This window comes from Ambystoma mexicanum, chromosome 9, assembly GCF_040938575.1.
Source record: "Ambystoma mexicanum isolate Mex_15411 chromosome 9, UKY_AmexF1_1, whole genome shotgun sequence".
In the NCBI taxonomy this organism is placed as follows: domain Eukaryota; kingdom Metazoa; phylum Chordata; class Amphibia; order Caudata; family Ambystomatidae; genus Ambystoma; species Ambystoma mexicanum.
In genome coordinates, this window is record NC_090931.1 from 494441356 (window position 1) to 494458445 (window position 17090).

Here is a 17090-nt window from a genome sequence, read left to right on the forward strand (position 1 = left end):
AAATGATCTCAGTCTTACTGGCGTTGAGGCAGAGGTCGTTTGCAGCACACCATGACTGAATTACCGACAGATACGAGTGAGGGAGAGAAGGTGGCTGAGGGTAGCATGAATGAGAGTTGCGCGTCATCCGCATAACACTGGAATTTAGAGATGAAAGCGGCAATCACACATGCAAGGGCAGCCATGTAGACATTGAAGAACCAGGGGGATAGGTTACAACCCTTGCCAACGCCGCAAGATGAAAAAGTAATAGGAGAGAAAGGACCAATGTTTCACCTGGGATGGGCGGTCGGAAAGGAAGGAGGTTAACCATGCCAGAGCCTGACTTGCCATTCCCAGGTTGTCATGGAGACGTGTGATCGGGATGTTGTGGTTACCGTGTCAATGGCAGAGGAGAGGTCAAGAAGAATGAGGACAGTGGGAGTGTTATGAGCAGATCTTCAGAAGAGCAGTTTATTTGTCTCTAAAGCCAGATTGGTGGTCGTGGAGGCAACCAGCGAATTCAGTGTGGAGGGTGAGATGAGAGATAGCCAGCTTCTCAAGGAGTTTGCCCAGCAAAGAGGTGATAGAGCTGGGGCTGTAGTATGCCGGAAGGGAGGGGTCGGTAGAGGGTTTCTTAATCAGAGGGTGCACAATGGAGTGTAAGAGAAGTAGGGAAACCTCTAGTGGCAAAAGAGATTGCAGAGATCAGTCAAGTCTGGAGCAAGAGATTCAATTTGTCCTTGATGGTTTTGGAGGGGCAGGGGTCCACCTGTTTGGATGAGGCCTTCATAGACAGGATTTGTCTGGCGATCTCATTAGGTGTGATGGGGGTGAGAGGAGCCCAGGGCGACTCCAGAGGTGTTGCTGTATATTGTGGTGTGGAAGTGAGAGAGGAAAGGATGTCTTGAGTTCTTGCTGTGAAGTGTGCAGCCAGGACCGAGCAAAGGTTCTGGGTGGGTGTGACAGAAGAGGAGGCTGCTGCTGCTGGATTAGCCAGTTGCTTACAAACTTTGAAAAGTTTGTCTGTGTTTGATGCCGCAGAGATGCGGGCTTCAATAAAGACTATTTTCTTAGTGTGGATGCAGAGTCGATATTGCCTTTGGAGGAGGCGGCAGGCAAGTTTGTCAGAGGGTCCACCAGACGCATACCATTTCCGCTCAGCTCCCCTACACTTGCGTTTAAGGGCAGCCAGATCAGAGTTGCACTTTTTGGAAGGCATCAGTCGGACCCTCATGACAGGGCCAAGAGTATCAAGGGAGTTGGAGATACAGAGATTAGTTAGTGAGGGCTGTTTCATGGTGCGGGTCAGGCGCATAAGTAGGAGGCAAAGGCAGCCGATGTCACTCTTCATGGATCTGGTGACTTTGAAACAAGTGGCCGAGGCCGATGCAAGGGGAGAAGAGAGCTTCAAGTGTGAAGAGAGCCAAGAGTGGTCAGTCCAAGAGGGAGGTAGTGAGAGGGATGTCAGTAGAGATGATGGCATGCAAAGTGTGGCCCTCTGTGTGCGTTGAGCTAGAAGGTATGATAGAGAGGGAGAGAGAATCGCATAGATTTGTTAAGTGACTTCAATTCAGCACTCCAACTAACTCAATGCCTAGTCTGGGATGCCCAAGGGAAGCCCTTATTTGTATATTTTTTTATGACAAGTTCATAGATCTGGATGATAAACCCTTGTATAACACCCTTCTCTTTGAATCCCCCTGACCTCACTGAGCCAAGAAGTAGGTTTGTTTTGCAAATTAAAAGATTTATTTGAAATATTAAATATATAACACACTTAATTTATTTATATAATATTTGATAGCACACTTATGAATATGACAGTGATCAGCAATGGATAATCTTACACTAGCACACTTTTTTAATTACTTAGGAGTTGGTATAGAGAGGATAAGGTAGCTGAGAATGCTTTTATGGTTTCAAGGAATTGCAATGATGGAAAAGAATGCAGCACAGAAATAACAGATGGTTTCCACAAGAGATAATATGATCACTTTTTCTTTTGACAATTCACTCCCCCCCCCCCTCTATGCAATATAAGGAGATGGAAGGTGAGCACACAATTTTCAGGAATACAATCAATCAAATGCAATACCAATTCTAGTTCCCCCCTAGCAAGCTTAAAGCAACAGGGATGATTTTAAAACACAGGCAAAAATACTTTTAAATGTGATTTGCAAAGAAGTGAAAATATGCTAAAAATGATTTTAATTCCCTATAGGAGATAGGGTAGGTGACAGCTACTTTGAATTAGTTCAGGTCAACGCTAGCAATGATTCATGAGGGATTATCAGGCTGAAAACGAATTTCAGCAATGGAAGCAAAAGACAGCGATTTTTAACGTGTGGTAAAACTGAGCCAAATTGCAATTCGCGGCACTTTTTCCGAGTGCGTAAAGCGCGATTACGGAAAAACTATAAGGAGTAGAAAGTCGGTTTTGGGCTTGTTGGAAAGCTTAGCTTTAAAATGAAAGTTAAATCTCGCTCCTAGCACGTATGGTTCAATTTAGTGGAGGTAGGTTCTCAGAAATAAAGTAAGATTCAAATGACACCCACAGGTTTGAAATCACAGAAGGGACACACGATTTCTATGCAGTTCTAAATAGGTTGAAATGGATGGGATGAGATTATTTTAGACTTAGAGATTGGTTCTGCACAGCTCTGGATGGATACTCACTCCTAATTTTGGAAGGAATGGGCCTCGTCACAGATCTGGTCAACAGGTTTAGCTGCGGTTCTCTCTGCTCTGCTGGTCTGGATCTGGCAAAAGTTCTTGGCACTGCACAGCGGTCTGGCCTGGGTCACTGCGGTTCTGGATACAGCTCTGCTTTCTGGGTTCTAGCCAGAATCAAACAGTTCGACCGGCTGTTGAATATCAGGTTGCAAAAGATTTTGAGGCCTGCTGAAGAGGATTCAGCTTGTGGATTGGCCCCTCTGCTTTAAGTTCTGAAGCCTGCATTCTAAGTTCTGGTTCTGGAGTCTTCTGGCAAAGCGCTTCGCAAGAAATCAGTTTGAAGTGGAAAGTGAATGTCCCTACCTGGGTCTCAGTGGCTCTTTTTATGTCTTTTGAAAGTGGGTGGGAAAGCTGACTTTCTATGCCCAACCCTCTGAGGATCCCAATTGGGGAACTGAGTTGCGAGTCATCTGGCATCATTTTCATGGCATACAGAAAGAACACTCCCCTTGTCACTTTGCACGCAAATCTATTTTTGATACCAATGCATATTTATCTATGTACAATTTTTCTAATATTATATGTCTGGTTAACATTTTTTGTAGCGCCAAACCATCCGATCCCCGTCTTTGTAAGATGTGTTCACTTCTGACAGAATTCTGCCCTTTTCATCCAGAACACAACCTCTAAACTTTTCCAGAATTTACACAAATGTGCGCAAGGAATATGTGCATCAGATGATGAAGTGTCAGATTTTTAACATACAGACATTTGGAGTAATACCCTATTTTCCGCTACTACCCCCCAGAACATACCACAGAGTCCTAACACCTCTTAAAATGTGCACAGAAAAATCATAGGAATAATGATATTATTGATATAATTTTGACAATCATGTACTATGAATTATCCATCTTTCTAAAATTATGCTCTGGCCCAGAGGGGTGTGGTTTCCCAAAGCACATGGGGGAATTTCTGGTTTGTCCACTTCCTCCAAGCTTAGCTGGCTCACAGAGGCAGTGCCCCTTCCATTTCCCTCCAAGAGGAAGCCATTTACGACCCCATGATTTAGCAATTGCTTGGAGCAAAGGGAAGTTCATTGTTCCGTTTCCTTGCAGTCTCAGGCACCCCTCCCCTGATTCAATCAGAGAGGTGTGATCTCCTTTTGGTGGGGCAGCAGAAGGCAGGCCAGGCCTGTGAATACAGTTGCTGCGCAAGTTTCATCTCCTGTCGGAGGGTAGTTGCCAGGCAGAATTCAGTCCCTTTAAGCCAGGCTTCAGCCAAAGGTCACTTTTGTTCCCATTTTTCTTCATTCAAATCAAACTTACAATTTTGACACATGCAGCTAGAACGCTGATTCTAAGTTAAAAACTATCACATTTAAACAGTTGCAACCTATGTGACACTCAAAAGTAGATCACTCATTTATTTTAAACATTTCGATTTTAGTGGCTTTAATCCCATTTCACTTAAGCTGCTGGCATCCACAGCTCAGCCAGTTTTGTTATGAACATTATTTTAGGCTCTTCATCTTTCCAGATTTGGTATGCACACAAGACTTCATTCTACCAGACGTCTGCTGGTGTTCAGTAAGATTTTTGAATATCTTGCATTGTTTGAAATAGGCATTTTGAGCTTGCATTCACAGAAACAAAAGGTGATTTCAAAGTGCTTTTTGAGCTAACAGGCACTGCTGTTTTTCCTTTGGCACCACGTTTCACTCATGGTGCTTCTGGCCCATCACGCTCGCACTGGTGGGTGGCGGGTCAGGCGACCATTTTGGTGTGTGCAAAAACTGCACGGTTTTCCTGGATTCTGGCGCAATTGTGGGCTTTTCGGCCATCTTGGATTTTCTAAGCCCACAGCACCAAAGGTTGCAGCATAATAACTTGAACGTGGGTCGATACACCTGGCAGATTACAGAAAGGTTCCGAGGAGTCAGGAGAGTCTAGATGGTTGTTGAGGTCACCCAGCAGGAGGAAGGCCACAGAGGAGACCAGGTCAGCCCATTCCGAGAGGAAGAGTGTGGACTGGGAGGATAGCTCAGCTGTAACGTGCTTGCCTTGGAAACAAGACGACACAAAGCAATACAGGTTCGATCACCGGGTCCGCGCTTAGAAACCTCTGGGCATTAAGCGTGTTATAAATATGCAACTAAGAGACATATTCCTGTAAAAGCACCTTGATGCCCCCTGGAGTGTGTGAGCACTTTAAAAATACAAATTAATAAATAGACTGTCCTGGTGGCCATGAGGAAAGAAGATTTAGGAGAGAGAGCCTGCAGACTAAGAATTCGAAGGAGGAGTAGGCTGACGACAGGTATCCATTCTGGGAAGATCAATGCCACTCCCCCTCCCGAACACCTGGGCCTGAGCCAAGAGAGGATCTTGTATCCTTCAGGGAGGAGTGTGTCAAAGCTTGTGACAAAGCTGTACTTGAACCAGGTCTCTGATGTGGAGCACATCAAGATCCATGCATTCAAGGAGGTTGCAGATGTCAGACGAGTGTTTGACAGCAGAGCGAGAGTTAAGCGTAGCAATATGGAGCACCTTGCCATCTTTGAAAGTCTTCCATGGGGGGCAGGGGACGATGGTTCCCCCACCCACCCCCCTCCCCGAGGGTGGCAGGAGAGCCATTGGGATATGGCGGAGGGGCTGTAAAGACTGGTAGGGGGTGTCTATACTTCCGCTCTATATTGTAGAGGAGAGGCACAGAGGACCCCAGCCAAGATTCTCTATTATTGGTAACGTAGTCGAGCAATCAAGGCCTAGCTTCTCAGGAGGTGATGCAGGCTGGTTCTTAAGTACAGTGTAGTCCCCGAACCCCCCACAAAGGAATGTCCACACACTGTATTACTGAAAACACAGTCTTTATATAATTAATATTCAAAGGTATGTACATGATCACAATAATGCACTTTGTACTCGGAAGTCAACAATGATAAATATATACAATTCTAAAGTGGTACCACCAAAGTTATCAAATCTCATTAAAGTGCATCAACTGTACTGTTAAAATGTCACACAGATTAATAACGAGGAAACCAGCAATAGAGATAGGCAGGAACAAAAGATGGTTGAAACAATAGGCAGAATGCTGACCCCACAGTTCTGTGTGGAGATCCCTCACCTGGGCAACCTGTAAATAAAGATATATAGCACAAGCCCAGTCCATGTATTGTTCTTATTTCCTCCTATAAAAGGTTTTACCCCCCACCCAATGTACCTGGTGGAGTAGAGTTCTCTGAAGACGCGTCGACCGATCCTTCTTGAGTGACTCCCTTTAAAGCAGGAGCCACGGATCGCCGAGAGGCGTCGAGGAACTCGGCGTTCGGTGTCGGGGAATGGACGGCCCTTCTTGAGTGCCCTCCCTTTAAGGCAGGAGTCACGGGTCGAGGAACGTTGACGGCGAACAGGTTGAACTACGGGTGTGAAGTGGCAGCTTCGTTCCTAGCGGTGCTCGTCGACGACAGAGCGTTGGCGTCCTGCAAGGAAGAGGCGTGCGGGGCACCTCGGTGACGATAGTTCTGGACCGCAAAGAGATGGTGAAGAACTGTGGCCCAGCAAGGGCATCGAGTTGTCGGCATCTATGTGGTCCTTAGGTGGCGGGAAACCCACCGGCGGATGCTCCTCGGCACGTCAACGGTCGGGCCTTCTCCAGCGGTATAAAGCGGGCGACGATGCAGACGAGAGCGTCCGATGATCAATTGAAGTTCTTAGGCAAACGGGAGCACGGCGGCTCTGGACGGCGACAGCGGTCGTCGACAGTGGCGGACAACAGTCCGGGTGCTTCTCTTTGAGATTCCGCGGCAGTCCTCGTCTCGGGTCTGCAGCCTGTCGAAGGTCTGTCTACCAGGGAGCCTTGGCAAAGATCAGCTGTGCACAATGGTCCCTCATAGCTCGGGAAGAGGGCGCCTTACCAGGTCCTCTCTGGGTCAGTCCTTGGAGACACAGCAGCTTTCAGATTGTGAAGGAGAGCAACAGCAATTCTTCTCGTCCAGCAGGGCTTCAAGGTCAAGCTTCAGTTACTCCAGTCACTCGTCGTAGTGGACTTCAGCTTCTGAACACGATTCCTAGCAGTGAGAGGTCCCCAGATATACTGTTGATCTCCCATTCATTCCTCTGGATCACACTCAAGCATCCAATCACGACTAAGGGCATTCATGCAGGCAGGCAGCCAAACAGGAACACGAGGTATTCAGGCCATTCACTTCTCTCCAGACACTCACAAGTTATGTTTATTGGGACAAGTACCGAGCCATTCAACACTCCAAACTGCATTCATACCGGTTTCGGGCAGGGCTGTCTCAGTCATTGTGTCAAGCACCAGATACTAGACATCCGCAACACAGAATGCATATTCGTCACACACTCTTATTCACCCAGGTCCCACCCACAACATACATCACCGGGAAGGCTCCAGCTAGTCTGGTCGGGCCTTCACAACAACACCATATACGGCACTTCCATCCAACAGCCAGTCGGGGGGGAAGGGACAGAGTCAGGGCTTCCCAGGACTTTGGGAAAACAAGGTAATGGGTAATAGAAAGCAAGAGGCCGCAGAGGCCATTTTTGTTTTCCATCCGGAATCAACTGATCCCAATGGCAGGGCCGGGGTATCCCAAAATGGAGGATACTCCGCACACCTGTCAAATTCAGCATGGAGCTGCCACCAGCCCGTACCCTGCTCTGTGGGCCACCCACAGGTGCCCAAAAACATACACTAGGCGCACAGGGTTGCACCCCCCACCATGGGTGCCATAAGGGTATCCCACAGGTCCATTCACCAAACCAAGAGAGAGAGCTGCACCGCCAGGAGTCCCACATGGACTCCTGCACGGAAAACACGACACAACACACGATAAAAAGCAGTAAAGGACAGGGATACGGAGGCCCTGTCCCTCCGATGCATTTCCAGCAGCACAGGGGCCAAGGCCAACAAGGGAGCCGATACAGTGCGGCAGGGTAAGGGAGCCTGTGCAGAGGAGGAGGAAGGCACAGCAGGCAAGGGAGCCTGTCAAAGGGATGAGGGTTGGGTTAAGGACCCTGAACCATGATGGTGCCATTCAGATAGACATTAAGGATGACCCTGGAAATGGCGAAGAAGTCAAGGAGGACATCCCAGCGGGTCCAAAATCATGGGAGAAGAGGCGGTAGGTGAGAGAAAAGCAAACCAGGTGCCGGGTCCATAGGTCAGGTGAGGCAACGACAAAGGAGGTCAGTCTCTCTTGCAGAAGCCATGACATAGGTGTCTGCAACAGGAAGGCCTGGTTGGAGCCCAGTATGTCCTTAAGTTTCTTCGGGCCAGATTTAACAATAGGAGAGGGATAGGAAATAGAGAAGCAGTTAGAGAAAATAAGAGAGATGATAGAGACATAGCTAGCTGCAGTGGTGAGGACCACACTTACCAGGCTGATTGTACTGAGGCAAATGGGAGAGGATGCTGGTCAAAAAACACAGGGGGTGGAGAGACAAGATAGTACAGGGGGCACTGAGGACAAGGTAGGGCGTGCAGGACTTAGTACAGGATGTACTCAGCAGCAACCACTGTTTTTAAAAAGGTAGTAACAGTTGAGCACCTAGCAAGCAGCGATAGAAAGAATTGATACCGCAAGTTCAGTATTAGTTAAGGAAGAAAGAAACCCGGTGCAGTATGTGCACTCAATCAAGTTCCATCCTAGATAAGGCTGAAGGAAACAATGCAGGAAGTGCACACAGCCAATTTTGAGTTTTTGCTAAGCAGAAAGGCCACAGTGCAAAAAGGAAGCTGAAAAACACAGTTATGAGCCTATCCACTTGGCACAGTAGGCCAATGGGAATTAAGGTCATAGAGTAGGAAGGAGGCACAGCTAAAAACAATTTTCAGTCAGAAAGGCACAGACTTGGGGGAATGGCACAGCAAGTGAAGCAGCAGCAAAGTAGCTGTTGGCAGTGGGAATGAGTCAGAGAGGCTGCATACAGAGTCACTGAAGAGCATGGGGAATCTTGAAGGTGAGATGACTTTGGTGAAGCAAAGGGAGCCACTAATTAGTAGTACTCACGTGATGGTTAAGTAGGCATGGCACAGTCATGAGGGGCAGTGAGTGAAAATCTATCAGCGCAGTGCATTATCATTGAAGACAGCAAAGAGTTTGACTCAGAATGGGCAGAGGACCAGATGAACAGAAAGTGTGGGCTTTCGGGTGGGGGGAATCAGCTTCTCATTGGCAAAATTAAGAACAGACAGGCCAATCAGCAGCCTTGTGTACAGAACTCCATGGCAACCCTCAGAGGCACTCAAGTGCTGGGGCAGAGGGTGGCCATTACAGAACACACAACGTGCACAATGGCCCCAACATAGCAACAATGATGATTGCAGCGCGCCGCCACAAAATGAAACGTCCCACTCACCACAAAGGCAAAACTGTGCAAGCATGCACACCCGATCAAGCTAACCCTGGGCAGATGGGTTTCTCCAGTGCGCCCAAGGCTCTGCGGAGGCTGGTGGTAGAAGGCGACCCACACGCTCTGGATGCAAGAGGGAAAAAGGACTCACGCGTTCCGGATGTAAGATAACTGTTGCTGCAATCAAAATAGGAAAACCGAGCACCTAAATATACCTGGCGCTTCGAAACCGCCTTATAAATACACAATACAAATCAAATACCTGCCCAGAAGTCCTCCTTCCTCTGGGATTCTCTTCCTAAACACGTAAACGTACCATGTGAAAACGTCATGACGACTTAACAGAAATACGTGAAAGACGTATGTTACTGTAAAGGCATTTCAGAAACTGTCGGCAAACTTTAAAATAAACACAATGCTATCGTGTCTCATAGGGACTTTAAATGTGTGATGGATAATGAAAGCAATAAACAGCTTCCCTTTACAAAACGCTCCTGTGCTGATTCCAAGCAGCATCAGGTGCGTGCTTGCGATCCAGCTCTTTTAGTGAATTTTATATGCATTTCATTTAGAAACCATTAACTTAGACGTTCTCGCTCCTTTGTTGTTATATTTATAAGGTGAGCCCCTTTGCAACCTCTTGAAATGCACGCTTAGGCCGTAATTATATACTCATTGTACATTGTTATATTGTACTCATCACATGTTGAAACTAAAATTGTAAGTACATGACTTTCTAAACATCTGATTTTGAAATTACACAGGGCAGCCTGTTGTTGGTATTGTAGAAGCTGCGCTCTGGCATGCTCGCAGCTTAGGGTGACCAGATTTTCAAAATAAAAACCCAGGACAGGCCAGGCCACCGACATAGAAGTAGGACCACAATTTCACGGTTCACTGACACAAATGTAGGACTACATATCGTAGCACTGATAAAGACAAAGAGGGACTACACCCATGGTTGATACTAGTTCCCATCCGAGAAACGGACCATCGGTTGTTAGGGCCATTTCTAAGATGGGAAATAGCTGCTTCAGTGTGAGTGAGCTAGTTCCCATTAGAGAAATGGCCCTTTTTTGCCCCCTAGTGGCTAAGTCCTGCATAATAATGGAAACTAGCCCACTCACACAGAGAAGGCTAGTTCCCATTAGAGAAATGGCCATTTTTGCCCCCCTAGTGGCCAAGTCCTGCATAATAATGGGAACTAAAAGGGCCATTTGTCTAATGGGAACTAGCTTTCTCTGTGTGAGTGGGCTAGTTCCCATTATTATGCAGGACTTGGCCACTAGGGGCAAAAAGGGCCATTTCTCTAATGGGAACTAGCCTTCTCAGTGTGAGTAAGCTAGTTCGCATTATTATGCAGGACTTGGCCACTAGGGGAGCAAAAAGGGCCACTTCTCTAATGGGAACTAGCCTTCTCAGTTTGAGTAGGCTAGCTCCCATTATTATGCAGGACTTGGCCACTAGGGGCAAAAGGGCCATTTCTCTAATGGGAACTAGCCTTCTCTGTGTGGGTTGATACTAGTTCCCATCCGAGAAACGGACCATCGGTTGTTAGGGCCATTTCTAAGATGGGAAATAGCTGCTTCAGTGTGAGTGAGCTAGTTCCCATTAGAGAAATGGCCCTTTTTTGCCCCCTAGTGGCTAAGTCCTGCATAATAATGGAAACTAGCCCACTCACACAGAGAAGGCTAGTTCCCATTAGAGAAATGGCCCTTTTTGCTCCCCTAGTGGCCAAGTCCTGCATAATAATGGGAACTAGCCCACTCACACAGAGAAGGCTAGTTCCCATTAGAGAAATGGCCCTTTTGCCCCTAGTGGCCAAGTCCTGCATAATAATGGGAACTAGCCTACTCAAACTGAGAAGGCTAGTTCCCATTAGAGAAGTGGCCCTTTTTGCTCCCCTAGTGGCCAAGTCCTGCATAATAATGCGAACTAGCTTACTCACACTGAGAAGGCTAGTTCCCATTAGAGAAATGGCCCTTTTTGCCCCTAGTGGCCAAGTCCTGCATAATAATGGGAACTAGCCCACTCACACAGAGAAAGCTAGTTCCCATTAGACAAATGGCCCTTTTTGCTCCCCTAGTGGCCAAGTCCTGCATAATAATGGGAACTAGCCCACTCACACAGAGAAGGCTAGTTCCCATTAGAGAAATGGCCCTTTTTGCCCCTAGTGGCCAAGTCCTGCTATTTCCCATTATAGAAGTGGCCCTTTTTGGCCCTAGTGGCCAGGTCCTGCATAATAATGGGAACTAGCCCACTCACACAAAGAAGGCTAGTTCCCATTAGAGAAATGGCCCTTTTTGCTCCCCTAGTGGCCAAGTCCTGCATAATAATGGGAACTAGCCTACTCACACAGAGAAGGCTAGTTCCCATTAGAGAAATGGCCCTTTTTGCCCCTAGTGGCCAAGTCCTGCTATTTCCCATTAGAGAAGTGGCCCTTTTTGGCCCTAGTGGCCAAGTCCTGCATAATAATGGGAACTAGCCCACACACACAAAGAAGGCTAGTTCCCATTAGAGAAATGGCCCTTTTTGCTCCCCTAGTGGCCAAGTCCTGCATAATAATGGGAACTAGCCTACTCACACTGAGAAGGCTAGTTCCCATTAGAAAAATTGCCCTTTTTGCCCCTAGTGGCCAAGTCCTGCATAATAGTGGGAACTAGCCCACTCACACTGAAGCAGCTATTTCCCATTAGAGAAAGTGCCCTCCGACCTGGAAAGGCAGAAAGGTCCTCTTGTCTAATGGGAACTAGCCCACTCACACGGAAGCAGTTATTTCCCATTAGAGAAAGGGCCCTCCGACCTGGAAAGGCAGAAAGGTCCTCTCGGCTAATGGGAACTAGCCCATTCACACTGAAGCAGCTATTTCCCATTAGAGAAGCGGCCCTCCGACCTGCAGAGGCAGAAAGGTCCTCTCGTCTAATGGGATCTAGCCCACTCACACTGAAGCAGCTATTTCCCATTAGAGTAACGGCCCTCTGTCAAAGAGGGCACTGGTAGGGGGTGGTCTGTACTTCTGCTCTCTATATGGTAGAGGGGAGGCACAGAGGACCCCAGCCTAGATTCTCTATTCGGTAGCTATGGTCGAGCAATCAAGGCCTAGCTTCTCAGGAGGTGATGCAGGCTGGTTCTAAAGTACAGTGTAGTCCCCAAGCCCCCACAAAGGAATGCCCACACACTGTATTGGTTAGAACACAGTCTTTATATAATCAATATTCAAGGTTATGTACACTTATCATAATAACTCACTTTGTACTTAGGAAAATCAACAATGGCAAATATATACAATTCTAAAGTGGTACCACCCTTTGTATTAGATCTCATTAAAGTGCATCAAAAATACTGTAACAATGTCACACAGATCAATAGAGTGAAACCAGCAATAGAGAGAGGAGAGAAAATAAGATGGTTGCGCAATAGGCAGAATACTGGCCCCTACGACTAGACACAGTTCTGTGTGGAGATCCCCCCACTTGGGCAACCTGTAAAATAAAGATATAGCACAAGCCCAGTCCATATATTGTTCTGTAAGTCTTATTCCCTCCTATAATGTTTTTACCCCCCCAATGTACCTGGTGGAGTCGAGTTCTTCGAAGAGGCGTCGACAGATCCTTCTTGAGCGACCCCCTTTCAAGCGGGAGTCACGGATCGTCGAGAGGCGTCGAGAAGCGTTGAGGAACTCGGCGTTCGGCGGCGGGGAATCGACGGCCCTTCTTGAATGCCTTCCCTTTCAAGCGGGAGACACGGGGCGTCGAACGTCCGTCGAGGAACTCGGCGTTCGGCATCGGGGAATCGACGGCCCTTCTTGAATGCCTTGCCTTTCAAGCGGGAGACACGGGGCGTCGAACGTCCGACAACAAACAGGGTAGAACTGCGTCGATGAGGCGGCAGCTTCGATCCAAGCGGTGCTCGTCGACGACGGAGCGTTGGCGTCCTGCAAGGAAGAGGCGTGCGGGGCACCTCGACGACAATTGTTCTGGACCGCAATGATTGTGGAGACGGGGGCCCAGCAAGGTCGTCGAGTCGTTCGAGTCTTTGTGGTCTTCGGGTGGCGGGAAACCCACCGGCAGGTTTCTCCTCAGCGCATTGGTCGTCCTCGACTTTCTCCGGCAGGATAAAGCGGTCGACGGTGCGGGCGAGGGAGTCCTTCGATTCAAATGTTCTTAGGCAAGGAGCGGACGGCTCCGGTCATCGGCGGCACGGCGTCAAGTGGTTCCCACGGCTGGGCAACACGACTTCGACGGGCCTCCAGCGGTTACACAGACCTGCGAACCCTGGTCGACGGCAATGGACTTCGACGGCGGCGATGTCCGGGTGCTTCACTTCGATCTCCTCGGCGGTCCCGTCTCGGGTCGGCAGCCTTTCGAGGGTCTGTCTTCCAGGGCGCTTCGGCGAAGATGGAGCGGTGCTCGATGGTCCCTCGGAGCATGGGAAGAGGGCGCCTTACCAAGTCCTCTCTCGGCTCAGTCTTCGACGATTTCGGCAGCCTTCGGATCATTCGAAGCAAATGCAGCAACAAGTCTTCTTCTTCCAGCTGGACTTCGAGGATCAGCAGTTCCAGTTATTCTTAGAGTGCAGACTCAGCTCCAGAACGTTTCTGAACAATTACCAGTGGTGAGAGGTCCCCAGATATACTATTCTGTCTCTCATCCACACTGCTGGCACACACTCAGCAGCCAATCATACAGAAGGGCATTCATGCAGTCAGTCAGCCAATCAGGCACACAGTGCATTCAGGCCACACTCCTCCCTTTCAGACACTCACAACAAGGAATGTGGATTGGGACAAGTACTCAGCCATTCAACACTACACACTGCATTCAGGCCAGTTTCGGGCAGGGATGTCTCAGTCTTTGTCTCTCATGCCAGAAACCAGACAACCACAACAAGGAGTGTATATTGGTCACACACTCCATTCACCCAGGTCCCACCCACAGGAGGTACCCACAACATACAGTCACTGGGAAGGCTCCAGTCAGTCTAGCTGGGCCTTCACAACAACACCATATATGGAACTTCCACCCAACAGCCAGTCAGGGGGAAGGGACAGAGTCAGGGCTTCCCAGGACTTTGGGAACACAAGGTAACAGGCAATAGAAAGCAAGAGGCCACAGGGGTCATCTTGTTTCCTATCAGGAATCAACTGATCCCAATGGCAGGGCCTGGGTATCCCAAAATGGAGGACATCCAGAGCACCTGTCAAATTCAGCATGGAGCTGCCATCAGCCCATACCCTGCTCTGTGGGCCACCCACAGGTGCCCAAAAACATACACTAGGGGTACAGGGTTGTACCCCTACCCATGGGTGCCATAAGGGTATCCCATGGGTCTGTTCACCAAACCAAAAGAGAGAGCTGCACTGCCAGGAGTCCCACATGGACTCCTGGGCAGAAAACACGACAGAACACACGATAAAAAGCAGTAAAGGACAAGGATTCAGAGGCCCTGTCCCTCTGATGCATTTCCAGCATCACACCCTCCGACCTGTAAAGGCAGAAAGGTCCTCTCGTCTAATGGGAACTAGCCCATTCACACTGAAGCAGCTATTTCCCATTAGAGAAACGGCCCTCCGACCTGGAAAGGCAGAAAGGTCCTCTCGGCTAATGGGAACTAGCCCACTCACACTGAAGCAGCTATTTCCCATTAGAGAAACGGCCCACCGACCTGGAAAGGCAGAAAGGTCCTCTCGGCTAATGGGAACTAGCCCACTCACACTGAAGCAGCTATTTTCCATTAGAGAAACGGCCCTCCGACCTGGAAAGGCAGAAAGGTCCTCTCGTCTAATGGGAACTAGCCCATTCACACTGAAGCAGCTATTTCCCATTAGAGAAGCGGCCCTCCGACCTGCAGAGGCAGAAAGGTCCTCTCGTCTAATGGGAACTAGCCCACTCAGACTGAAGCAGCTATTTCCCATTAGAGGAAGGGCCCTCCGACCTGGAAAGGCAGAAAGGTCCTCTCGTCTAATGGGAACTAGCCCATTCACACTGAAGCAGCTATTTCCCATTAGAGAAGCGGCCCTCCGACCTGCAGAGGCAGAAAGGTCCTCTCGTCTAATGGGAACTAGCCCACTCAGACTGAAGCAGCTATTTTCCATTAGAGAAACGGCCCTCCGACCTGGAAAGGCAAAAAGGTCCTCTCGTCTAATGGGAACTAGCCCTTTCACACTGAAGCAGCTATTTCCCATTAGAGAAGCGGCCCTCCGACCTGCAGAGGCAGAAAGGTCCTCTCGTCTAATGGGAACTAGCCCACTCACACTGAAGCAGCTATTTCCCATTAGAGTAACGGCCCTCCGACCTGGAAAGGCAAAAAGGTCCTCTCGTCTAATGGGAACTAGCCCATTCACACTGAAGCAGCTATTTCCCATTAGAGAAGCAGCCCTCCGACCTGCAGAGGCAGAAAGGTCCTCTCGTCTAATGGGAACTAGCCCACTCAGACTGAAGCAGTTATTTCCCATTAGAGAAAGGGCCCTCTGACCTGGAAAGGCAGAAAGGTCCTCTCGGCTAATGGGAACTAGCCCACTCAGACTGAAGCAGCTATTTTCCATTAGAGAAGCGGCCCTCCGACCTGCAGAGGCAGAAAGGTCCTCTCGTATAATGGGAACTAGCCCACTCAGACTGAAGCAGCTATTTCCCATTAGAGAAAGGGCCCTCCGACCTGGAAAGGCAGAAAGGTCCTCTCGTCTAATGGGAACTAGCCCACTCAGACTGAAGCAGCTATTTCCCATTAGAGAAACGGCCCTCGGACCTGTAGAGGCAGAAAGGTCCTCTCGTCTAATGGGAACTAGCCCATTCACACTGAAGCAGCTATTTCCCATTAGAGAAGCGGCCCTCCGACCTGCAGAGGCAGAAAGGTCTTCTCTTCTAATGGGAACTAGCCCACTCACACTGAAGCAGCTATTTCCCATTAGAGAAACGGCCCATCGACCTGGAAAGGCAGAAAGGTCCTCTCGTCTAATGGGAACTAGCCCATTCACACTGAAGCAGCTATTTCCCATTAGAGAAGCGGCCCTCTGACCTGCAGAGGCAGAAAGGTCCTCTCGTCTAATGGGAACTAGCCCACTCAGACTGAAGCAGCTATTTTCCATTAGAGAAACGGCCCTCCGACCTGGAAAGGCAAAAAGGTCCTCTCGTCTAATGGGAACTAGCCCATTCACACTGAAGCATCTATTCCCCATTAGAGAAACCGCCCTCCGACCTGGAAAGGCAGAAAGGTCCTCTCATCTAATGGGAACTAGCCCATTCACACTGAAGCAGCTATTTCCCATTAGAGAAGCGGCCCTCCGACCTGCAGAGGCAGAAAGGTCCTCTTGTCTAATGGGAACTAGCCCACTCACTCTGAAGCAGCTATTTCCCATTAGAGAAGCGGCCCTCCGACCTGGAAAGGCAAAAAGGTCCTCTCGTCTAATGGGAACTAGCCCATTCACACTGAAGCAGCTATTTCCCATTAGAGAAACGGCCCTCCGACCTGCAGAGGCAGAAAGGTCCTCTCGTCTAATGGGAACTAGCCCACTCAGACTGAAGCAGTTATTTCCCATTAGAGAAAGGGCCCTCCGACCTGGAAAGGCAGAAAGGTCCTCTCGGCTAATGGGAACTAGCCCACTCAGACTGAAGCAGCTATTTTCCATTAGAGAAGCGGCCCTCCGACCTGCAGAGGCAGAAAGGTCCTCTCTTCTAATGGGAACTAGCCCACTCAGACTGAAGCAGCTATTTCCCATTAGAGAAAGGGCCCTCCGACCTGGAAAGGCAGAAAGGTCCTCTCGGCTAATGGGAACTAGCCCACTCAGACTGAAGCAGCTATTTTCCATTAGAGAAGCGGCCCTCCGACCTGCAGAGGCAGAAAGGTCCTCTCGTCTAATGGGAACTAGCCCATTCACACTGAAGCAGCTATTTCCCATTAGAGAAGCGGCCCTCCGACCTGCAGAGGCAGAAAGGTCCTCTCGTCTAATGGGAACTAGCCCACTCACACTGAAGCAGCTATTTCCCATTAGAGAAACGGCCCTCCGACCAGGAAAGGCAGAAATGTCCTCTCGTCTAATGGTAACTAGCCCATTCA

The 17090-nt window shown here is 48.9% G+C and overlaps 1 protein-coding gene across 9 annotated transcripts in view; it reads right to left on the bottom strand.

Moving 5' to 3' along the window:
• The window catches only part of KIAA0753 (KIAA0753 ortholog), a 1822630-nt gene extending 1813256 nt beyond the window's left edge, over positions 1-9374 (bottom strand). For 5 of the 9 annotated variants that reach the window (XM_069615058.1, XM_069615057.1, XM_069615051.1 and 2 more), the window contains exon 1: positions 9301-9374. The gene's annotated coding sequence lies outside the window, so the exon portion shown is untranslated. The other 4 variants (XM_069615054.1, XM_069615052.1, XM_069615053.1 and 1 more) reach the window with 3 other exon arrangements.
• Between the last annotated feature and the right edge of the window lie 7716 nt (positions 9375-17090).